The sequence below is a fragment of the Rhinolophus sinicus genome, chromosome 14 (genome assembly GCF_057876585.1).
Source record: "Rhinolophus sinicus isolate RSI-liver-muscle chromosome 14, RSI-T2T, whole genome shotgun sequence".
Taxonomy (NCBI): domain Eukaryota; kingdom Metazoa; phylum Chordata; class Mammalia; order Chiroptera; family Rhinolophidae; genus Rhinolophus; species Rhinolophus sinicus.
The window spans coordinates 73,722,447-73,748,745 of NC_142514.1; the positions used below are offsets into that span (position 1 = coordinate 73,722,447).

Here is a 26,299-nt window from a genome sequence, read left to right on the forward strand (position 1 = left end):
CTTGCATGACTTGAGATAACCCTTAGAAAATAAAAGACATTTATTTGCAGGCAGTCATCTTTGCCACCATATGCAAAGAGACCGCCTGGAATAAAGACAATACAGATGAAATATAAGCCCATCCCAGCATTTTCCCACTTCTGAGCCCTGAACCGTAATTTGGATTTCTCAGGTATGTGTGTCACCTATGTTTAGTTGGGTTTCTGTGACTTGCAACCAAAAGTCCTAAACTATCAGCTAAGTGAATTTTCACTTATCTAGGATTTACCACATTTTAATTTGATTCTCTTTAATGCAAATCCTTCATAAATTTGTTATATACTTCTCCGTGGGCTTAAGCAGACATTAACATATTTAATATATTATTTAAAGAACAACCAGCATTATAAACATGTAAGGGATTGATACCTTACATTTGAAGTGTAAAATACACTTTTATTATAGAATTGTTCCTTACTACAATTGGGTGAGATGGTCATGTATGTTATTATTTTTTCTATTTTATTGATATAAAGAGAGTTAATTTAATGTATAACTCCCTCAAGGTCTCCCATAGTTAATAGGTAAGACTAGAATTTACAACTTAAGAAACTTTGTCAAGTGCTCTGTTTTGAACTGTGGAACAAAGTACTTCTCTGTCAGCATTTTCATTGTTTGTTTTCTTCCTATCAGGCAGGTTGCCAGCTTTGAATTTTTCTTTAAGTTTATTGGGGTGACAATTTTTAGTAAAGTTACATAGATTTCAGGTGTACAATTCTGTATTACATCATCTATAAATCCCATTGTGTGTTCACCACCCAGAGTCAGTTCTCCTTCCATCACCATATATTTGATCCCCTTTACCCTCATCTACCACCTCCCTACCCCCAGCTTTCAATTTTTCTCTGCTTCTATCATCCCTCTTCCATATACCAACTTTTTCACCATTGAAGTTATACTCATAATTTATTGTTTCTTATATAAGGCGTTGTGGAAAATCAGATAACCCAACATGTTGGGGATTGCACGTTACAAGAGTCAAATCCACATTCAGTGACAACTGAAGACAATATGGGATAGTTTTAGGACAATGGCTTTGTGGCCATTATGGAAACACTTTCTATACAGATGCATACTTTTTATTGAGATTATGCTGGGTTGGGTTGGAGTTGCTCAAATGACAGCCTATGGATATGCAGAAGCCACAGAAATACCATTACAACATGAGTAAGAGAGAATATACATACGTCTTCCCTGAATACAAATAACAACATGCTTTGAGTTCTAAACTTTGGAAAACACAAGTAAAGATCTATGGAGAAGTACTAATTCAACACTGGGATTTATTTTTCCCTTGAAAATAGAATGAGGGGTTCCTTTCTCACAAAAGGATCTTGGCATGCTTGCCATTTTCTCATCCAACTCTACAGCTCAGTGAATTGCCCCCGGCACTCCAGTGTTGGGACTATCTGAGCTCCCATTCACATAGTCATTGCTCTTCTTTGGGTACTATAAGAAGACTGAATTTTTCCCTTCCATGCAAACAATTTAATTTTACCATTCCTGAGTCCCAAGTGTTGAATTACCTGGCAAAGTGCTTTTTATTTCTCTGTCGCCTAAAAAGAATGCAATTTACATTTACTTCTTAATTTAACTTGATTAGACCTGAGGGAAATGGTTTTCTTGGACATATAAATCCAGAACATTTCTGTTCCAGAATTCCAGGATATTGAGTAGATATCTTTTCATGTGGTCCTTCAGTAGCCATTTTCATCATCATCATCATCATCTTCATCATCACAGCTAACATTGAGTGCTTTTTTTTTTTTTTTGCTCCAGGTATTTCCTAAGCAATTCCTACATTGAGATGTTACTACTATCTAATTTTCAGACCCCATTTATGTTTCACTCACTGTCAAAAGAACGGGTCCAGTTCAGAATCACACACTGCAATGAGCTATCTTTCTAGAGGGCTTCAGTCTGGAACACTTTCTTAGTCTTTCATTGAGTTTCATACCTTTGACATCTTTTTCATGTTTCAAAAATAATTTTGACTTATATATCACTGATGATGTTCACTTTGAACACTTGGTTAAGGTGGTGTTTGTCAGGGCTTTTCCACGCAAAAGTTACTCATTTTCCTCTTTGTTATTAGTAACTATACTTTGTGGGGAGATATTTGAAAGTATCTAAATATACCATTCATTACATTTTCAATATACAGGCATACCTCGTTTTATTGCACTTTGCTTTATTGTACTTTACATATGTTGCATTTTTTTTTTTTTTTTACATATTAAAGGCAAGAGCCTGCACTAGCAAAAACTTATGACTCACTTTACTGCAATTCTCCCGTTATTTTGATGGTCTAGAACTAAACCCGCAGTATCTCCGAGGTGTACCTATAGTCATTTACTATAGATTTATGGGTTTGTATTTAGTAGGTTGTAATACGTTACTATCTTTATTTTCATGCTCAAATTATTCTCAGTTTGGCCTATGGGAACCTCCTCAACATGACTCCTGTGTCCCTGTGTCCATATCCGCATCATTCTCTGAGCACTTCCATACTTGCTGACACAAGATACTCCACGCTCATATCGTACTCTCTCTATCCAAACTCTAAAATTATCCATTTTTCCAAGAAGCTCTCTTTTCTTCTAGTGAAGATTGATCATTAGTAGCCAAGATATGAGTGCTAAGTGTGCTCATTGCTATTGCCGTGTCCTGTTCCCAGGCCCCTTCAGTGGACAGAGGTGGGGGACACACACCTACACACACTTACATCTCCATGTACTACTATATCTATCTGAGTGTAATAAAAAAAAATTGAGTTCACACCAATACCCTCAATTCCAACATTTTGTTTTTCCATATTTTCTACTTCTCTCACAGTGAGCAATTTGGCTTTCATTACCCTCAATATATTTGTCCATTTGATCAGTCTATCCTGAATAACCAATTTCTCTCGCCCTCTTCTCTTGCCTCCCCCATGCTCTTCTACCCTATATGGGTTTTGATACACCAGGCAGGTGCCCTCCACAAGGACGTCTTTATCACTCCTCTTGACCTCTGACTCCACAAGATGAGTCACTCTCCTCCATGTTGTGATGGGTTGAATAGCGGTCTACCAAAAGATATGTCCCCCAAAACCTCAGGATGTGACCTTATTTGCAATAAAGGTCTTTCCAGATATAACTATGGTAAGGATCTCCAGATAAGGTAATCCTGGTATAGAGAAGGCCTTAAATCCAATGAGAAAGGTCCTTATACGAGACAAAAAGAAGAAACACAGAGAGCCATGTGTAGACAGAGGCAGAGATTGGAATGATGTCTTTACAAGCCAAGGAATGCCAACAGCCATTGGAAGCTAAGTGAGCTTTGGTACCCAGGAATTAGGACTTGGACATATGTATTTGGGGGTCTGTATTTCAATCCACTCTAGATGTGGATGCCCTCTTTCCCAGCTTGCACTCCAAAACCCCACACCGGGCACATGAACATTCTCTTCACACTGACGAGGCTCTACACCCCCTTGCCAGCCTGCCCTCCTATCAATGCCTCCTCACCCCCTTGGGTCTGACACCCTGTACTGAGCACCACAGCTCACCCTTTCTCTCTATTGCAGACGCCTACCTTGTTCTGCCCCACTTTGTGGCTTTATGACTCAATTTTGTATTAGAAAGAGGAAGAGAGGATAATTCTATTCACATCTTACATCAATGTAAATTAATTTTGGTAATGAATAGTTAGTATTGTGTTTAGCTTTTTTTTACTTCTTATAAGACAAAATCACATACACCTTCTGAAATAAAGTGAATGGTCAAAATTATTCCCATTTCCTGATGTGAGGAAAACACACATAATGTTCTTGGCAGAAACAGAGAGAAATTATTATTTTTCAATAGTTAACTGCCTTATTTTCAATATAATCGCTTCATTTGATCTAAGAAAATACGACATTTTAAAACAATAAATGTACTCATAAGTCCCATGTAGTGAATTGAGTACAGTTTTCAGAGATAAATCACTTCATCAAGAAAAAAAGAAAGTCAAAGTGGTTGAAGATATTGCGTCTCCTGTAAGCTTCTGGGGTTTTTCTGAAAGCTTCGCAAGCAACTCCAAGATACAATGGTGATATGCCAACAAGATAAAACATAAGGTTGTTGTAAAACCATAAATAAAGCATGATTGTTTCGGGAGAGCTTAGGTTTATATTACGCTCTAACAATGAAATCCTTAATTAAAACACCCTACAAGTTCAGAGTTACTAAGAGGCCATCCTGAAAGCCCAGAAACAAGGGAGAAAATGGAAACTAGAGCTTGTTCCATTCTCATTGTTTCCAACAGAATATTTTAGGAACGCTTTGAGCTTTAGCTTAAACAGAAAGAGAGGGGAAAAAAAAAAAAAGACTTTAAAGCTATTTCCTGAAGTTTATTTTTACAAAGTTCTATCTGTTTTTCTTTACATCTGTTGTGATTGGCATTCCTGCAGATAAGTCAGCATCCAATGTGAGAGTAGAGCAAAGTTTATTGGTCCCTCTTGTTATGTAGCTCTGAACTACATAGAAAATTTTATTACACATTTGCTGCCTTCAATTTCCCCAGATTGTTTAACAATTCTGTGCTTCTGTGACATGAAAAGACAGGCCAGAAACCTGAGGCCACACTTTTCAGCTCCAGATCGAACATGACATTATGCACTGACAGCGTTTGACAATTTGGCTTGTTCTTTGAAAGCTATCAGCCTACACAAAGACCAGGATGCAGCAAAATAATAATGTCTTTGTGAGGCAAAATTTGTAAAAGTGTAATTCCCATTATTCACTGGCAAGTTTTAAGTTTTAATTACAATTAGTAATGATTAATATTAATGAAACCTGTTTGTAAAGGATGCAAGGTGAACATAATTCATTGGGGAAGAGCTCAATACTGAACACTTTGTTCTATTATGTTACAGAGAAAATATCTGTGATGTGAAATCATGCCTCACGGATCTGTTTGGACTTACCAGCTTGCCACTTCTTGCCAGTTTTGTAATGCTAAAGAAAATTTAAAACTACAATGGTCAATATAATCATTTCTCAAGTGGATCTAGTCATCTCTCATCAAAAAGAAAAGACAAAATGAGAGAAGAGCATTTTTCAGTGTTTGAATTACATTTAATACTATGGGAGATGTAATGAAACTGGAGCCTTAAAAATCTATAACGTTGCCTACAGTGTTTGACAATACTAACTTTAGTCTGTAGAACAAATTACAGGAAAAGCCTGTGCATTTGGTAGTCCATCAACTAGAAGTTCCTCTTCACTAGCAATTCCAACCTTTGCCAATATGGTAAAAATTTATATTCATTAAGACTGGTTGTAAGATCCTATTGCATTCTCAAAGGTTATATTTTGTCAGACAATTTTATTGTGTATTTCTTATCCTCTAGAGCTTTGAAAACTGATGCTATTATATAGTACATATATTACAAACATAAGCCATCATATCACAGCATACATTCTTTTGTTGTTTCATATATTACATAATACACATAATTATAAATTTGTTTTAAATATCCTTATACAAAACTATTTTAATAACATTGAATTTAGTCAAAACTAGCATATCATTCCAGTAATGAAAATAGTTGGGTGATAGGGGATTATGGATAAATCATTTACTCACGTGATATATAGCATGTTATGTGTTCGTTTTTTATTCTAACAATTTTAATGACACTATCTGTATACTCTCTAGCTATTGAAAATCATTGCATCATTTTCCTTGATGCTTCAAGTTTATGTATTCTAGTATGGTAACCTATTCTAATAAGCTATCCTAATATGGTAACCACTAGCCACATGTGGCTATTTAAATTAAGTTTAAAAATCAACTCTCTAGATCCACTAGCCACATCTTAAGGGTTAAGTATTCACAGTGGCTGGTGGCTACTGTATTGGGCAGTCCGGAGATATTTCTATTATCGCAGAAAATTGTTATGGACAGTGAAATTCTAGGAAATACTTACTGTTTAGACCTGTCTAAAAACAATAATCAGCTCCATTTTATGATTTGTTTCAGGTTGTTACTCCATCTTAGCTGAAAGAGGAAGTCACCTCTTCTATTTCCTGAGTTTGTGTGATACTAGGATTACTTATTTCTTATATCTCTAATAGACTTTACCAGTGAAGCCACTGAGGTCTTTAGTTTTCTTTGTTGGGAAGTTTTTAATTATTAATAAAGGAAACTATGTGAATTTCCTATTTCTTCATGCATCAATTCTGATAAATTTTGTCTTTCAATGAATTTGTCCATTTCCTCCGGGTTGTCGAATTTATTGATCTTTTCTATCCATAGGACCAGTAATAATGTGTCTCTTTCTTTCCTGATATTGGCAATTTCTGTCTTTTCTCATATTTTATATAACAGTCTAGGTATAGGTTAATTTTATTTTTCTTCACAAAGAATGAGCTTTTGGTTTAATTGATTTTTGTTTTTACTATTTTTCCACTTTCTATTTCAGTGATTTCCATTTTCTTTTTATAATTTTCCTTTTTTTCTCCTCACTAGAGGTTTAATTGGCTCTTTATTGTCTAACTTGTCACAGTGGGAACTTAAATTTTTTAATTGATTTTTAGAACTTCCATTCCAATTAAAAAGAAAAATTTAGTTTTTCTTTACGCATACACTTCTGACAGCAAATGGGTGGGTTGTTCTCTGACATTAAACCATTCTCCAACTTTCCAGACACCATCTGGGTGCCCTAAAATTCAATACTGACACTAACTACTGAGTTGGCACAGACCCCACAGGTTAAGGGCTCAGTCCCACAAGACTGACACCCCTCTTCACTTCATATACCAACCACAAGTTCCATATTGTGACCATACTTCTGACCAACCAGCTATAAATTGGGGATTCCAGGACCCTCATCTCAGATTAAGGAATTTGCTAGACTGGCTCACAGAACTTAATTTACTTACATCTACCAATTTATTCTCAGGAACAGCCCAATGGAAGGTACGCATAGAGCAAGGGACAGATTGGGGGTTGGTTGCACAGTTTCCTTGCCCTCTCTGGGTGCACCATGCTCCCAGCACCTCACTGTGGTCACCAACCTGGCAGATCTTCAAACCCCATTGGTTAGGGTTTTAATGAAGGATTCATTAGGCAGACTTGATTCATTAAATCATTGGTTAGTGGTGATTAAATTCATCTCCAGCCCCTCTACCTTCCCTAGACATCAGGGAGCAGCTCTGAAAATTCCAACACTCTAATCATTCAATTGGTTCCTCTGGAAATCAGCCCCCATCCTAAAGAGACACCAACCACCAGTCATCTCATTAGCATACAAATAGACACTCTTTTCACTCTGGAGATATCCAGGGTCTTAGAAGCTCAGTGTAAGGAACTGAGGACTAAGACCAAATATTGTAACAAAAAATGCTCCCATTGTCCTTATCACTCAGGAAATTATCAGGGTTTTAGGAGCTCTGTATCAGGAACTGGGAGCAGAGATTAAATATATATTTCTTATTCTGTCACACCAATATGAGCATTTTAAATCTATAAATTTGTAAGCACCATTTACATCGTGATATACGGCATATTCGTTATCATTCAGTTCAAAATATTTTCTCATTTTTGTGTTATTTTTTCGACCTATGGATTGTGTTTAATTTTCAAATACTTGAGTTATTGATTGTTTCCTATGGTTATTGATTTCTAACTTATTTACATTATGGTATACCCTGTATGATTTTAATAATTTTTTAAATATAGCAAGACTTGTTTTATGGCCCAGGAAATCATGTTTTGAAGGACACATCATGTGCATTTGAATAGAATGTGAAATCTACAGTTGTTCGATATAATGCTCTATAAATATTTAAGTCAAAGTGGTTGATATGCCATCAGACCTTTTATTTCTTTTGTTGATTTTTTGTGTAGATGTTATATTGGTTTCTGAAAGAATGCAGTTAAAAATCACCAATTTGGTGGAACTCCATGTTTCTCCCTTTAACACTGATAAATTTTATATTATCACAGGTAAAGGGAGAAATGTATTTTCAAGCTCTGTTATTAGATGCATATATATTGCTATGTAGTCTTGATGAATTGACGCTTAAATCATTAGGAAATGTTTGTCTTTCTCTGGTAATACTTTAGTCTTGAAATGAAATTTATCTGCCATTGAAACCTTTTTCTCTTACCTGTTTGTGTGATACATTTCCCATCTATTTACTTTCAACCTAACTACATATGTCTTTATAGTTGAAATAAGTGCATCTTTTGCAGACAACTCTTGTATTTAAAGTATATGATTATGTAGACAATGTAAAATTACATTTTGCTTCTCTTTTTAATCCATTTTGACAATCTCATTTTAGTAAGAATGTTTATCCCAATGTCTAGTTTAATTATTTCTATGGTTGAGTTTGTGTGTGCCACCTGATATTGTTTGTTTATTTTTGTTTGTTTATCTTAGCTTTCTTGACTTTTTTGGGTTATTGGAATATTTTTAAGAATTCCATTTTAATCTTCAAACACACACACCAAACTTGAAGCATCAAGAAAATGATTCATGATTTTCAACACCCAAAGAATATACGAGTATAGTTTTTGATATTAAAATTGTTTGTGTACATGTATGTATGTGTGTATATATATATGTGTGTGTGTGTGTGTATACATATACATATACATAAATATATATGAAGTTTTCAACCATGGGTGATTTGGGTCCCCAAGGGATATATGACAATGTGTATATGTGTATAGACATTTTTGGTTATCACAACTGGGGGAGATGGGGGAGGTACTACTGGTGAGTAGAGGCCAGGGATGCTGCTAAATATTGAGAACACATAAGACAGCTCCCACAACAAAGAATTTCCTGGCACAAATTTCTAGAGAAGTCAAGTTGAGGAATTCTGCTCTAAAGATTACAGGAGAAATTCTTAAATTTCCACAGTCATCTTTCCTTCAGCCTGAAAAACTTCTCTTTTACCTTCTCGCATTAGAAGTCTGCTGTTAAGGAATACTGGTAGCTTTCTTTTATTTAAAAAAAGTCTTTATTTTTTCCTAATTCTTAACAGACATTGTTGTCGGATATAAAATTCTTTGTCAACATGTGTTTTTTTTTTCAGCCTTCTACAAATGCTCTTCCCTCTTCTGCCTCCAAAATCTTTGAAGAAAAGTCAGCAGCTGATCAAATCATTATTCTCTTGTATGCAATGCACCATTTTTCTCTTGCTGCTTTGAAGATTTTTCTCTTGATCTTTGACTTTTAACCTTTTGACTAGGCTTGCCTCTTCAAATACATTTTTATGCTCCACTGTTTCTCTCTTCTACTTCTGGGATTACAGGTACATGTAAATTAATTAATATTATCTAACAGATCTCTGAAGTTCTGTTCATTTTTTTTTCAATCTGTTCTTCTCCCTGTTTTTTACAATGAATAATTGCTATTAGTCTATCTTAAACTCACTTACTTTTTCCTTCATCAACTCTATTTGGCTGTTAGTCCATCAAATGAATTTTTTCAGATCTAGCATTTCTCAATTCTAGAATTTCCATTGGTTCTTTGTCTTTTCTATGTTTGTGCAGAGATTTCTATCTCTTCATTCACTATGATTATATTGGATTGTATCCTGGACCGTATAAATGGTAATATGTAGAGACTCTGGATTTTGTTATTCTTCTCCTGCAAGTGTTGTTCCATTTGTTTTAGCTTACAATTATCTTGCTTCAACTAAGAACTGCAAATTTTGATTTTTAGATAAATAGCTCTGGTCTAATGCAGATATTTTATCTTTAGCTGAGATGTTTTGAATCTGTTATACATAAATAGGAACAGAGGTAAGCCAGATATGTGGACCAACAGAATGTAACAATTACTCGTAGCTCTTTCCCTTCTGGAATTTCCTTTTATTATCTCTGATGGCTGAGATTTCCCCAGATGCCATTTTCTGGTTCCCTATGTAGAAAAACTAGATTTCTTCACCAGAACACTCTTCCTTTGTATGCCATGTCTAAAGATTAAGAGTCATAAAGACAGTCAACAACTCCATTCAATCCCCCTCCTTCAAGAAGATGCCTATTACACTCTGCCTACTTATGTTTACTCTCTAGTGCCTTCAAGTGGCTGCTTTCGGTATTATCTCTAGAATTTATAGTTGTTTTCTGGCAGAGGTGTTAGTCCATAGGACCCGACTTAGTCATATCATAAAGCAAAAGTCACCTTTCCTTTTCTTTTGATGCTTGTTTTTCAGTTTCAAGTAATTGACTGCAACAGTTACATTAGTTGGTCGATGAAAGTATTCCTTTCACTTAGTTAGCAAACAAAATGTCCCTTTACTTCAAAGAGTACTTGGTTCTTTTCAGCTATTTCCATACTTGTTTGCTGATAAACAGTTTTCCTAGAGGGTTGAGGGTTTTGGACAGGTCTTGCTTCATTTTATTCTGTGATTTAAGAAACAAGATGTCAAGAGGATTTAGGGAGCTAAAAGATACTATGCTTTAGTAATGTGATTTAAAAAAATAATAATAGTAGTTTTAAGGAAGTATATTTCCAAGGTAATATGGAAATAGTACTTGGCTCTAAATCAAGAGAAGTGGTTCAGCATCACCAAATTCCTTACCATGTCTACACCTCTGTTTCCTCATCACTGAAAATGTCCATTTCCACTCTAGGACTACAGTGAGCTTTAAATCTTACAGGAAAAGCCTCTGATATGATAAGTCTGAGTATTATAATGTTAAGCAGTCATACTTCCCCAGTATGGGAAAGCAATATTGAAGCAATATTGAAATACACTGAACAACATTAAGATAATCAGTGTTCTATTTATTCTCTCTCAAAACAAATTCAGGACGACTTTGAAAGAGCCCTACAGCTTGTTCATGACGATGGTGGTTATCCCACAAGTTTACAATTGTTATTGCTCAAACGTTTTGTTATTACTGGCAAAGTTATAATAACCCCTTTATGATCCGTTAGGGTATCTATTCCATCTTTTCTCTTCCAAATTTTGTAATTTTCCTATTATCATGAATCCTATGGGTAATTATGCCTTTTGGCATTGTAAAAACTTCAGACTGAATCTACTTGAAACCAGCCAGCTGCATTAAAAAAGGAAAAATCTTTTCGAAAGCCAAGACATCTGGCACTGTGGAAGTTACAGAGGCCTTGAACATTGATTTCAATCAGTGGATTGATTGGAATTGGTAGCTGACCACACCCATCTCTAGGTCACTTATCAGCAAATATATGGAACTATAAGCTCACTGGCATTAAAACATGAATGTGAGCACAGCTAGCAACCTTCAGAAAGAAGCCTCCACCCTAACTGTGGGAGGCTCACTCCTCTTGAAAATGTCATAGTCATCTATTCTTCTTAGTATTCTGCATCCACTGTGACAGTTACAAGGCTTTTGAGACAGGGTTATTCTACACATAAAAGTAGGCAAGTTATAACACAGGTGAGCACTATCTTACAGAAATATAATATGAGCCACATATAAATTTTAAATTTTCTAGAAATCACATTTTTAAAAGTAATAAAAGGAAATTAATTTGAATAACATTTTAATCCAATATCTCCAAAAATAACATTTAAATGTAATCAATATTAAATTAATGAAGTATAAATTTTACATTCCTATTATTGTACTAGATCTTTTAAATCTGGTGCGTATTTTATCCTTACAGCACATACTGTTTCATACTAGCCACATTTCTAGTACTCAGTAGATATTCAGGGCTAGATGGTACCATATTGGATAGTACACTTTTCAATACTTTTTTTTATGGACTTTTGTTATATATTAACTTTTTGGGGTCTAATATTGCCCAACTATAAACAAAAGTTCAAGCTAACCATATCTATTATTATATTCTAGAAATTAAAAACCAGTACAAGTCTGGTAGAATTTTAGACCCAGGACTCTTCTTTCCCTTTAATATGGCCGTAGGAACAGCTCCTTATGATACAACTTTAACTGTGTCGTGTCATTATTTGGAAATTAACTTCCTTTAATTCACGAGAGAGTCCATAGGCCACAATCAACTAAAGAGATACTTCAAGTCACTGCTCCAAAAATATAGGATCACTTTTTGAGGGGCATTGGTAGCCTGTTAGAGGAAGCGAACTACAAAAGGCTTCAAGCAATCATCAAAATGCTGTCCTCTCGCTATCTAAAACTGGTCCCTCGAGAGAGATGAATGATTCAGCTAAAGTCATACAGCTAGTTGACAGCAGATCCAGGTTGGTATTTCACATTTCTAGCTTTGTCACTTTTTCTTACAATATATTGAATGTCGCCACACTCAAGCCTACTGCGTATATATGTATTTCTACTGCCCAGTATCACATCAGTATTTCCGCATATTTTTTCTGAGTTCTTAGGAATACATATCTTAAGTATAAACAAGCACAAATGACTTCTAAAACATAAGAATTACAGACTAGCTCTGAACTAGAGGAATAAGGCCTAAGATATAGCAGGGTTGCAGGTCATATACAACTTTAGAATGAAGACGGGGAAAAATGAGCTCTGGTAAAAACTAGCCGTGTGACCTTGAACAAATTTCTTAACTTCTCCATGACCCAATCTTCTTACCTGCAAAATGACTGGAAGTGGGAGCATCAGATTATTTCTAAGGTCTCTTCAAGTTCTAAGATACTTACTCTAATTCCTGCTAGACAAATGATTATATAATAACCTTTCTAAGTCAGTCTTCTACTTACAGGAAAAAAATAAATGCTGCCACCTGTTCTCTTTATGGATACTTTTAAGGATTGGTTAAATAATACTAAATAATTTTATAAAGGAAAAATAGATCTCAAGCAATCACTACCATAACAGTTTTTCTCTAAGAGCAAGCCTTGTATAACAGTAAGTGTCATATAGATAATAGAGTGGTTAAAATTATACTTTTCTTCAGAAAAGTTTATTTTATTTAAATAAAAGGGACATGAATGACATAACCATGTCACATGATTAGAAATTTCTTTTTTTCTTTTCTTTTTTCTACATTTTGAACTGAAAGCTAATCATTTACATTAGGAATTTTGGGTTAAAATATGTTGATGCCACTCACTGCTTTCAATTCATTCAATAGATACTATATAGCACTTTCTTGGAGCCAGGCAATAGTGAGCTAAATTGATATAACACCTGTCTCCATGGATTTTATAGTCTAATGTATAGATCTAAAGGAAATTAACCTAATGCTCCTTTAAGGACTGAGTATATATAATAAAGCCACGTCAACCTTCTATATTGAAAATTGATCTTTAAAAGAGCAGCTCTCTAAAACATAGATCTCAATCCTTTTTAACCTTTCTACTCATACATGTGATAAAGAAGGCAGACGTGATTATGTCAGTCCTAAAGAAGACTCCTGGAAATATAAACTCCTGGAATATACAGCAGTCCTATATGCTAAAGTGGTTCCTCAAAACGCCAAAGGCTTCTGAGACATAAAGTGTATATTTCTCTAATATAAGTGTATATTTCTATTGCACATATCACATCAGTATTTTCTCTCAAGGATTTCAATTATCCATCCTTCCCATGCTCCGCAGATGAAGCCAAGCCGACTTCCGACTCCCAGCAATGCAGAGAATTCGTGGGAAGAGGGCTGCAATTGTTTAAACTTAGTTTGCTGGTCCTCACTTGAGTTGGCTCTAAGCAACTAATATTCTGCTATAAGACTCTTTCTTTCTATATGTATATATGCTGCCTAAAAAATCTTGGGGCTTCCTTAATTCTTTAATTAATAGTCCTCAGTTTCCAGTAAAGATTAAATTGCCAAATATCACACATGCTACTGCTGGGTTCTCTGATGAAACAATGTGAAAATGCAAAATCCTATAGAATATTTTCCCAAAAAGGAAATGTACAGAGATATTTGTTCAATAAAACTGCAAAAATTACAATTTCTGTTATACCTTTTCATTTTGCAAATTAAATGTACCAGTGGTCATTCTTCGAAAACAAAATTGGCATTCCTCGTTCTTACAACTAAAAACTTAAACCAAAGTTCATTTGGGGCATGAACTTTGATTACTGTGGTCCTAGAAAAAGATGAAGTAAAGGCATCCCTGTACCAGAACAAGGAAAAACATGGAAACCTACAGTAGTTAGCGAAGGAAAAAATATAGTAAGCCCAACATAGTCTGCCCCATATCTATTGAATGTATTTTATAAAATTGATGTGTACCTCTAATAAGAGGGGTAGGCAGAATTGAATGTCGGTGTCTCACATTTGAAAAGAAAACGAGGGGTGGGGAGTGGGGAGATCACTTCTACTAGACAAATGCCAATTTTTATGTACTGGTTTCTTTCAAAATATTCAATCACACCTAATAATTGGCAGGAAACACAAAAAAGCTTTCACTTCCATGCTGTGCATTCATGCTGGGGTGCATGGCCATTTGTGGCCACGAGCAGCCACAAGGGAGACACCCCGGGACACCAGATATGTTCAATTACAGCCCCACCCCCGACCCTGCCTCTACACCTCTCTTTTATTAAAATACTGCAGTCTTATGGTTTACAAAAGGGTCCTTAAAAGCATCAAAGTAACATTTTTATGGGTGGATAGAGAACTAAAGGATTTTTTTAATCAAAGAAAAATATAAAGACAAGACACAACATAAAATTCAGTTGATGTGCTTCATTTAATAAGCTCTCGATGGCTTGTTAGAACTAAGAACATGTCTCACTCCTGGCATAAGATAATATGTTTTACAAAATGGCCACAAAAGAAGAACGATCATTCTTTTGTACAAAGTGCTTTATAAAATTACTATTTTTGTGACTTATAAAAAAATGATTTCTCATCTTCACTATGTCTAAATAAAATGTATAATTAGTTGGTTCTGATCTCCGAAGAAGTTCCAATAATGGATGGATTTTATCATTTACAAATTCCGTAACTATGGATGGAACCCTTCATTTACAGGTGATGTTCTATTCCTATTGAGATAGATTAACTTGTGAACTTCCCCATTAATGTTTGCTTACTACTATTAGTAAAGCAAAATTCCAAGGGACTTATTTAATATTATTAGAATATACAGAATGGATAAGCCCCCAAATATTTATTGAGCACTTAGCATGCTCCTGCTACTCTACTAGTTGCTGGGAATATCATACTAAAGAAAGACAGTTCTCCTATCTTGTAGGAGTGATCAGAGACATGAAAAGCGAGAATAACAGTTTAATAAGTGTTTTGCTTGGGGACCTCAGGGGTGCTCATACAGAGGATAACCTAGGCCACATTTGGGGGACAGAAAAGGTTTCAATGGGAACGTAATTGCTAAAGAGAGGCTGGAAGGGAGAGAGAAGTTATCCAGCCAATGAAGAACAACAAATGCTTTTTAAAAAAAAATCATTTGACACAAAATCAGCTTAAGAGTGAGAACTGCTTGTGGGCATGTGTTGCTCCTAAACCACTTAATCAGGGTACATTTTCTGGAGGGTATAACCCTTGAGCATGATTTTCAGAAAATGAAACTGTAGCCTTAGGGTAGAATAGCAGTCTTTTGTGTTCCATTAGTCCTTGGCCTTACTCTAAACAGACAGAAAACCCACTGTGCCTCTAGGACATTCCTAGAAGAAAACATGCTAAAACACACCCAACCAATTAAAAAAAATGGATATGAAACAGTGAGTACATCATTCCTTGATATGTTTTGTATACTTCTAGACTTGTTCGGGGTTTCTGTGTCTCCTTTGCTCTTGGCTTCAGGACTTCTGATATTTGATTCCCCGAGATAAATAAAATAGATGACTCCTGACATTAAGGAGAGTCACCCTTAATGATGATGCCACCAAGATCTCAAAGCCTAATGGCAGATCACACACTTCGCTGTCTGCAGAATAACTCCCAATGAGGAGAACCAGAGCAGTAATAGAAGCCATAGTACCAGCAGTCAAATTTTTATTGAACATGTACAAAGTGCTAGCTGGGTTTTATTCATGATCTCATTTCACCCTTAAAAGATTTCTGTGAGGTGGACACCATCATTATCCTTACTTTATGATTAAGGTAGTTCAAGCTTAGGGCAGCTAATTAAGGAGCCCCAGATCACACAGCTGGTAGGTTGCCTGACACCCAGGATACTATGTGAACCTGCTTACTGCATCCAACATGATCAACCAAGGCCAACATATACTGTCACATAACACAGGAGAAAGGCAAGAGATTCCAGTGGAACAGGAGAAAAGATGAAAGGGATCCTATAGACCTTCTAATACTGCAGATTAATTACTATCTAATGGAAAAGGGACTGGGGAGGTGGGGAAAAAAGAAAGCTCTGACTTAGGTGGTTGAAATCACACAGCATATAAATTGATGAAAAGAATCTTTAACAATAACCAGATGTAGTGGCAACGCTTCCATATTGACCATTTTGAACATTTTGAATCTTGTGGCAGCTCTTTGAACAGAGGTTGGGCTTCCTCCTTGTCTCTAGGTAACCAGCACTAGAAGGACAATTTTGAAAAGTAAAAATTTTGCATTCTTCTTTCTAATGTATTCGACAATATAATAGCATTCTATTGTAAGAATGAGTAACAATTCTTGCTTTTATCCTGGAATTTTAAAATAAACTGTTCTATTTATGTCATCAACAAGGAAATAAAATTTGGTAGATTGGCACTAAATTCTCATCTCAAATAATATTATTTTCCCTTTGTCTTAGTTTTTACTCAATTGTATGAAATCTTTCTCCATTTTTAATATATTGATCTTCAGTATACATGTCATGTATAATCACATCCTCAAAATATCATAATAATTATAATTATAAATATTGTAATAATTATACCAGGGGTCAGCCTAAATCTGGCCCACTGCCTCATTTTAAAATAAAGTTTTATTGGAACACAGCCATGCTCATTCGTTTACATATTGTCTATGGCGGCTTTCTCACTACACCAACTGAGATGAAAAGTGCAGCAGAGACTCTATGGCCCACAAGGCCTGAAGTATTTACTGTCTGGCCTTTAAAAACAAGCAAACAAACAAACGAAAAAAATGTCTGCAGATAGAAGACTTCATTATCTTTGGAAATCTGGCTTCTCTCATTTATTCATTCATTAATCAACTTATGTTTGTGAAGCAATTTCTATGTGCCTGGCACATAGATGAAGAACAGATTAGAGGTTCATGGAGAAACAGACTAACAAAAGACCATGTAATGACTCCTCAAATAAAGTAGGAGCACGGAGAAAAGGAAGCCTGGCTGGCATCATCCTGAGGGAGGCAGACAAGTCTAAATTCAGTTTGTTACAGAGGTGAGCAGAAGGGTAAATAGCAAAAATACGGTTTGTTTAGTCCTTTGCTTGGGAACATATAAGAGTCATACTTAAAGGAGTAGAAGGAGATTAATGGAAAGGAGGAGGAAATGAAACAAAACAAAAACATTTAGAGTGACTCATACAGTTCTAGATAGCATATAGCCTGGGCACTTAAAGGTATTTGAAAGACTGTTAATGGTTTAAATAATGATGTCGAAAATCTGCTTTTATGGCTTCACAAAAGGTACATCCTGGCTTATTGTTAAATCTTCAATATTATAAAAGCACTGAGATGGTTTGGAAGAGATGTAGCTTGTCTGTGAGATCAGGAAAGCAGATCTTCTCCAAGCATCTAGTGTTATTATTACCAGCTCTTCCCCCGAGTTATAAGAATTACATAACATTAGGTAGTGGACAAAATGCAATAAAAGAAACTCTTTCACACAAGATCTAACTATGTTTGGTGCCCAAAAACAACCAACTGCTATTTTTCCATTTTTTGTTTACCCAGCAACATCCCCAAAACTCACTGGTCCATATTGAACCCTTTAACTGGAGAAGCCAGGCTCATGTGTGAGCAGAAAATAAACACTTAGCTAATGAATAAGTGATTGTTGCCATCATTGAGGGTGATGGCTCCTTTGTTTTTTGGATCAATGGCCACAGATGACATAAATACTATGGATATACATTATCAAAGTGAGTATCTAGAAGTTAAGCTTAACGATATAGCCAAGGCAGCATAAATGACATTTTAAAATATGCTTATTTTGTTTTTGCTTTTGTTTTTGACCTACCTATATTTACTTCTCTAATAATGGATGAAAGCCACAACAATGAAAAATTCTTACCAACCTAAACAACCAAATAAGACCCTCAACAGTTTCAGTGTGATCGATTTATTATTAATCAAACAATAAACACTGGATCTCATTGGGTACCTGGACACAGGCTGTACTCAACATACAAAGTAGGCATCTGTCCTTTTAACAAATGTTAATACATTTATGCTAACATTTTCCCTTACTTAAGTGATTTTAAAGTGACATTTATTTCCATAACTTTGAACTTAAATATTTAAATGATTGTCCAATGACCTAAGCCAAGTAAGTAGCATAGACTAAGAGTGAAAATGTTCACTTACTAAAATAATAAATGAAATTGCTCCATCTTGGAAGGAGCAGCACACCAAGGTAATCTTTTATTCAACAAATATAAATTGATATTTTATTCAGTTAAGAAAGACTGTTAGTATGGTTGGAAACCTTTACAATAAATGTTATTTTCGGGATTCTCAAAGCTAGTAAGTATAGGAAATATCAATTACAACATCAGAAAATACCCTCTATTTTTGCTTGATAAGCTATATTTATACACTGAAACGTAAATACTGATGGGTTAAAAAAAAAGAATATTGATGAATTTCTTGGCTCTGACACCATTAGAATATTTGTTTGTTTGTTTGTTTGTTTGTTTTGACTGTGGTCTCTGGTGTAAGTGGAAATTACTTTATGGAAACATACATATTTAAATAGTTCTGAATGTTTTTAAAAACCTAAATGAAAAGAAAAATCCACACCTAAATTTTCTCTTGTCTTTTTTAATGTGGCCAAGAAATCAATCCAATGTTACAATCGTACAAAAATCTACATTTATTCTTCTCCCTCAGGTAGCCAAGTTTCTTGTGTACTTGGGATATAACAGTATGTTCTTACAAAAATTAATTTCAAATCAAAAGGACAGGATAATGATTCCTTTCAGCAATAAAAGGTAAGAAAAGGCCACTGTGGTTTAAGCACAGATAGTATACAATTAAGAACAGGAAAAATAAAAGTATTCTTGACTATACATTTCTTTAATTTTCTCCTGATAGATTTTCAGATTGCTTTAAAAGATCTATTAAAAATCCACCTTTAGAAAAGAGCTATTAAAAATCACAAACACACAGATACTTGGAGAACACAGAAGGAGGGGAAAAAATGGGTCATCTTATAAAATTGATTATGTGAGCTCTCTACATGCAGTGCATATGTCAGCAACAAGGAAAAACAATCTCCAGATAAATTCTGCAGATATTCTTTCTTCTGGAGAAAAATCCATGTCTTTCTGTACATTGTGAAGCAAAGAGGGTATGGTGGGAGCAGTTAAGTTTTATCTATGAGCATAAACATTAGGCTAGCTTTTGAAAAATGAGCCAAACCCAAAATAGCCCAGAAAAAAAACATTTTATAATAAAAAAGGGTATATATACATTTTCTTGTCTAAATCTGGAATCCTTACTACCTTATTTTAAACAAGCCAGAGAGTGCAAGCTTCAATCTGTTTGGATAGAAAAGAATTTATATAAATGTTTTGTTCAAGCCCAAAAGGGAAAAAGAGTTTAAATATACAGTGTATGAAAGATGCACGCCCAACTTCAAACAGCTTAGTGCACAGAAGAGGAAAAATAATCTAACCTTCTGTTAGTCATTCCCAGCAGTCTTTAAACTTAAATATCTCGCAATTTGCAACATTGTTTCAATGACCCCAACAGTAAGAGATTAACCAAAATGTTATATCTGTCCTGTTCTCCTCTCTTCCTACCTCTTGCAGGGTGGGGAGCAGGGAGAACAAGAAGGTCAGAGAACAAATGGGAACAAAATCTGTATTTTTCACCCTTTCTCTGCACTTGAGAAAGAAAAACGAGGCAGATAAATCTGTATAATACTAAACCAAATCTCTTTAATTCCAGTCAGCTCTTACCATTCAGTCACTAAGTCTGTGTGTGGAAAAATTCATGCTAATTCCCCCTAGCAACAGCCTCAGCCTATCAGAGACGTTATGTACCATGCAGCTGCCAGCCAGAGAGAATAACTCTAAGTAGGTCAGGCCTGTATTTCTAAAAATGCTACGGTCTACTAACCCCACTGTCCCGTCTGTCTGCCCTGCCCCATAATAACCTCAATTGCTTGGTGACACAATGACATACTACCCTGTTAGAGTGCAATCACATCATGCTACATTATTCTGCTGTGAGCATGTCTGCTGGGTGAAGGACCGTCGGAGGGGCAGCATTAATCAGGCAGCCATTCACGTCCACCAGCACTTCACTCTAGAAATGGGGACTGCATTAATGACCAGCTGTTTGAACTAACACAAACAAAATAATGTCTTCCACCCTGTTGGGTGCAGAGAATACCCTATTCTGATCTGGCAGGTTCCGCTTCTTGACTAAATCGAAGATGTAAATTAAACGGGCTCAGACAATGTCAGCTTTGGCAACGTCAAAGTAAGTATATTTAAATTATATTACATGTGATTCAAAAAGCTGTTGATTTAATATACACAGCTTTCTCTGCCTACAATTTTCCCTAATCCACATTAAAAGGGGAAATGCATACATGGGTAAGCCAATAATACATATACACATACTACCCAGGAAGCCAAAGGCATGGAATGCTGAACTAAAATTGACTTTTTTTCGGGCGGAGAAACAAAGCGGGTCAGGAGTAATTGTGCAGCGTGAACACAAATACAAATATAAAATGAATGCTGTGGAGGAGCACTGAAAACAAATAAGAGTAAACATTCTAGCCTATCAACCAATCAGCTCCTCCCACCATCTCTTTGTGGGGGCTGTCGTTGAACCAAAATCTCCAAGCACAAGAAAGAGACAAGGGAGGCAAGTAAATGTGGCCTTCAGATCTCAACCACGGTGGTGTCCTGACTTCCCACGGGGTTACTAATAGACTGCTGCTTGGCTTCAAGACAACCAAGGCTTCCTCACGGTTTAAACTTGGGCTAGCAACAAAAATCAGAACCCCACAGACAGTTTTGAATTCTAAAATGGGAATTTTATAATTTAATTGACCGTGTCTCTTTGACTGTCACTTTTGACTCCTCTCCATTTTAATGCACATAAATGAACAAAAATTATGTGTGGATGCAGAGATAAGAAATTGGCAGTGCTGTTTCGGGCTCTTCAGGGAAATAAATTGATGGGGCTCGCAATGATATTTTCCTGCATGATTAATCTGCATTTTTAAAGGTTCATAGTTTTTATTTAATGAACATACCCCCCAACAAATTGAATTTTCAGCCTTCAATTATGCAGAATTCAGCAAGTCTTCTATGTGTAATCCATCAGTATTTGACTTACAAACATAGAAAATTCCTTAATCCATTTGCCCTTGTTTGAACTGGGTTTGATAACTTAGTTATGACTATCTTCTACACTTTGTGGCACACATCACATAGTTATTCTTGGAGAGAGATAGTCACTGACGCAACCGTGAACCGCTAATTACAAGCTGCTGACATTCTGCTTCTCTATGCAGCTTTGAAGTTCTAAGTCTGTTTTTCTCTCTTATGAGCTTGCTAAGCTTCATTCTCCTTCCCTCAGCTCCCCATTAATCCCACCTTCCTTCTTTCCACTGTAAGTCTTTCTGGATTCACTCTAGGACTATCTGCAGAAAGCGGCGAGAGTGATCTGATTCTCCAACTTGCTTGCTTTCCATCCCCTCCCTACTCCCATGCACACAGCTCTACAGTTTGGAACTACAGTAATAAGATCCTCACCCAGCCCCACCCGCAGGAATGCGTCAACAGCTGGCCAAACATAATCCAACACACAGAGCTGCCTTTGTAGAAATAGTAACAAACAGTGGAAGGGCCAGACAGGCGTCCCAGCAGAGCTCCCCATGACAACTGTGAAAGCTCCTCATCTCCAGGTCTGAGCTGACTCCACCAGGCTGAGGCTGGAGCACCACAGCTCACTCATCTGAATCCAAAAGCCGCCTCAGTGCCTCCTTCAACCTCATGAGAGGCTGTTCTGAGGGCACTGGCCTCTCCGTACAGCAAGTTAGATGCACGCTTTCTCTTTATCGGCTGCGGCCATACTCTGCCACATGGCACGCGCCCTTTGAAATGCAACACCGCCAACTCCCAAACCTCACCAACAGCATGCGCACCTGTACTTAACCATCTAGCTGTGAGCCGGTCGGATCATCTCTCGTCCTTAGAAAAGCATTTATTTTTTAATTATAGGCTGATCCTGGAATTCTAAAACATGTAACTATTACAATGCATTCATCTCTATTGAACATTTAGCATCTGAAGCCTGTGGTAGCCAGCTAGTCTCAAAGTCATCTGGGATACATTTATTTTGATTAAATCGATCAGATTTCTATTTACAGGATAGAATTTTTCACCATACTGAATACAGCTGTGTTTACAGGGATTTGTAGAAAAAAGAAGAAAACAAAACCCCACAATCAGTCCCAGCAAAGCTCAGAGCACTCAGAACGTCAAGGAGTTAAAGCTGAGGGGCTTGCTTTCACTTTAACAAGAAAATGCTGCATGCAGCTGCTTTGGCCATGCGCTCTAGCTAGTCAGGAAATGGGAGTTGAGCTGAAGCTGAAAATACAAGCTGCAATCAAGCCTGATCCAGCAAAGTGACAGACTTCCTGTGTAAAATGGTCAGAAATCTTTTTTCATGTCTCTACATGCATGCACATGCATTTAAATCCATGCTGCAAGGCTGCTATTTTCTCTGGGGACACTGGTACAGTCACCTAGCCCATCAGTTTCTCCCTTGTCAGCGCCGGGGACATCCAGGCTACAATTTACAGGTCCTTCATCCATGTACCGGGTTATATATTATGCCATCCTCCCTAGAATGAAAACGCAGAGCCAGCGGCAGACAATCAAACAGCATTCGGCAGCTCCTCTTTCTTTTCATCCACTCCTCATTCTGCCTTCCTTTCTCCAACTGCCTCGTCAGGCAGATACACCAGATACCTGCTTTATCCATCTTCAGCTCCACTCTCAGGTACAATGCAACATCTCGGCATGGGTTTACCCCCGGACTAAGCTCCAGGAGTAGCCTGAGCCGGGTGCCCACAGCAGGGCTGCTCTGCCCTTGCCTGGTGGAGGAGCGGTGGGCACTGGATGGATAGTATTCCTAACTTGCCCTTGCCCGGTCCTTGGTATCCTTTCTATCCGTCCCACCCCGGCTCTTGTGCAGCTTCGCCCTGTCCTCCAAGTCCCCTCCTCCAGCCGCGAGGGGCCCCGGCCAGAGCTCCAGAAGCAGGTCCTTGTTGGCACTGCGCAGACCAGGAGTCCGGTGCGGGTGCACCTGGCACGGCAAGGCGGGAGGCATCAGGTGCAGCTCAGGTAACGGGGAGGATGGAGTGCCCACGGCGATGCAGCCCTGGAGCTGGGAGCAAACACGATCTGGTTTCAGGATAAAAAAAAAAAAAAAAAAAAAAAGAAAAAGAAAAAAGAAAAGCGCAGCTCGATTCCTGCGGGGGTAGAAAAAAAAGACACAAACCATAAAAAAGCAAGAGTTAAAATCAAATTTCAAAAAAAAGGGGGAATACATAGATCAGAGTACTTCATGCGACTTTTATTTCTGACGTTTCTCGGTGTATTGGCCTCCCCACCCCCTCCAAAATCTCTTCTGTCCCCGAACGCCACTGTCCATGAGTGCCGAGTCACAAAGGCTCTTGCTCCAAAGTGCTGCAGACCCAGCATCACATGAGAAACCACATGACAACTGGAGTCGGCTGCTGATGTGGTCAACTATTTTGCCGAGGCAGGGGGGAGTCGGAAGGAGATAAGAGAGACGTGCCCCTCTCATGATTCCAGGAAGAAAATTCCTTAAAAGAACAATGAGAACAATGCACCTCTGAAGAAATGCTTGTGAATGCATATATACTTTTATTTATGCACACTTACATAGACTAAAGAGACCATGGATCCTTGAAGACATTTTGAGGATGCTGTACCACAGACACTAGCTGGATGGCAGCAATATTATTTCTAGTTTGTATTAGTCAAAGCTGATTCCACTTAAGTGGATTCCTGAAAAGCACACGCCATGTCTTCAGAGCATGATCAGGCGTGGAAAACCAATTCTATTATCTCTCCCTGCAATCTGTATCTCAACCTGCATTCTGAATAATTTATTTTTAGACGAATAAGATGCTTGGCAAGAACGCTCCTTTCTTCCGTGAGTGGTGCAGGCAATATTCAACCAAGTGGGAAATGCTTGTCCTTATGTAGGGAGAAGAGATGGTTTTCATCATTTTCAAAAAAATGCAATTTCTCACTTAAAGGCATACAAACACATAACAATAAAGGTCTCCTGCAAGTAATCATTTAAAACAAGTGAAATGTTTCTGCTTCATTGAATTGACATGCCTCTTATTTGCAGTTTGGCATCTCGTGCTGGCAAATGGTGGTGATATTTTTCTAACACTGTTCATGGCTGCAGCTAGAGCCCTTAAGCCACAAAGATATTGCTACTTCTCAGCAGGGCGAGAGCAAACAATTGCTTTCTGAAGTGCCTCTCTGCAGAGGTGCTGCACTGCCAGGTACGTTTTACTAGTTACATTAAGGCATGTAGGAGAGAGATGGCCTCAGGGTCTTGTAGATTCCGTCACTCATCCTGGAATTTTAAAAGCTGCTTATTTGGGACATTCCACCCCTGATGTTAGAGGTATGACTTTTTAGAAAAATTGATCATTCCAGCTAACTAGAACCAGAGAATCGTTAAACAGGGTGTAAGAATTGTCTCCAACTTGTGTTATTTGACTGTGTAACTATCAAGGTACGTGGTCATTAATTTGGCCAAGATGCACTTATCAGCCTCCAATTGTGTGAGTGTTTCAGGGACTGCCCTAAGTACTGGGGATCCAGTGGTGTGCAAGATGGCATGGCATGGTCTCTGCTGTCGTGGAGCTCACAGTCTAGTAACTGCACACATCTCTTTTCCTTCGAAGACAACCTTTTCGCAATTTGGATACTCCAAAATCATTCAGGAAGAAACCCAGCAGTCACTTTTTCACTCTTTCCTTGTCATGATCCTCTGCAAGCTCCCAAGTCCCATGGATTTTTTTTCCTTACAAACAACCCTTGAATTTACAATGTCCTCTCCATTCCTCATGTCTAGAGTCTAAGCTCAGGGACTCTTACCCTCACACTCAAAAACCTTCTCTCTGGTCTCCCTCTTTTTGTTTCAGTCCATTCGGCAGCCTGCCCCCAAACTAAACTCACTAAACCATTATGTCCAGAGCCCCAGTCCAGATGGTCTGGACAACACTTTGTTCAACACTGAGGATGGCTCCTTATTCTTTCACATTCATATGCTACCAGTAAAGACATCCTATTATCTGCTTGCACCTTAACTATTTAAGTAGAATGGTCTCTTCCTGATACTCTGAGTATATCACCCATGGAATCAGAAAATAATAAGAATAATGTTGGCTTACTTTTGTCAATAACTAGGCATAAAGCACCATAAGGGAGAGAAAGACACACGAGGCACTGTCCCTGCCCTCAGATAATGTGTAATCTATGGAACCTGTGTTACTTTTTCTATTGGCACTAACCATTTGCTATCTTGATTTGCTACCTTGTTTCCCCGAAAATAAGACTGGGTCTTATATTAATTTTTGCTGCAAAAGATGCATCAGAGCATATTTTCAGGGGATGTCTTATTTTTTGTCATGTACAACAATCTACATTTATTCAAATACAGTCAAGTCATCTTCTTCTGGAACATTGTCATAACATACTAAATGCGTCTGTCTGGCTGACGATCTTAACTGGGGCTTATTTTCGGGGTAGGTCTTATTTTCAGGGAAACATGGTAGCTATCTCTTCAAGTTTTAGTTCCTATAAAAATAATAAATAAGTCTAAATCTGCCTGCCAATGAGCATCAGATAAGTCATGACACAGAAGGGCTAAGCAGGGAAAATTACTTCTATGGAAATGCCAGGAAAGGTCCCCAAAACACCCTGGGATTTTTCAAATTTGCAGACATTCACACATGTGTGATCAGGGTAGAGGGTGGAGTTTGGTCATAACAATAATAGCAATGGCATTAGTGAAACACTAGCACTTATTACGTGCCAGGGTCTCTTCTAAGCATTTACATCCATGAACCGACTATCTTACTAATCTTATGAGAGGAGTATTGCTTTAATAAGCTCTTTTCAATGATACAGAACAAAAGCACAAACGAGAAGTTGA

The 26,299-nt window shown here is 37.2% G+C and overlaps 1 long non-coding RNA gene across 2 annotated transcripts in view; it reads right to left on the reverse strand.

Moving 5' to 3' along the window:
• Window positions 1-691: 691 nt before the first annotated feature.
• Window positions 692-26,299, reverse strand: part of LOC141572137 (uncharacterized) — a 408,385-nt gene continuing 382,777 nt past the window's right edge. For both annotated transcript variants that reach the window (XR_016018670.1, XR_012497315.2), the window contains exon 5: window positions 692-23,564. This is a non-coding gene — a long non-coding RNA (uncharacterized LOC141572137). The remainder of the gene's footprint in view (window positions 23,565-26,299) is intronic.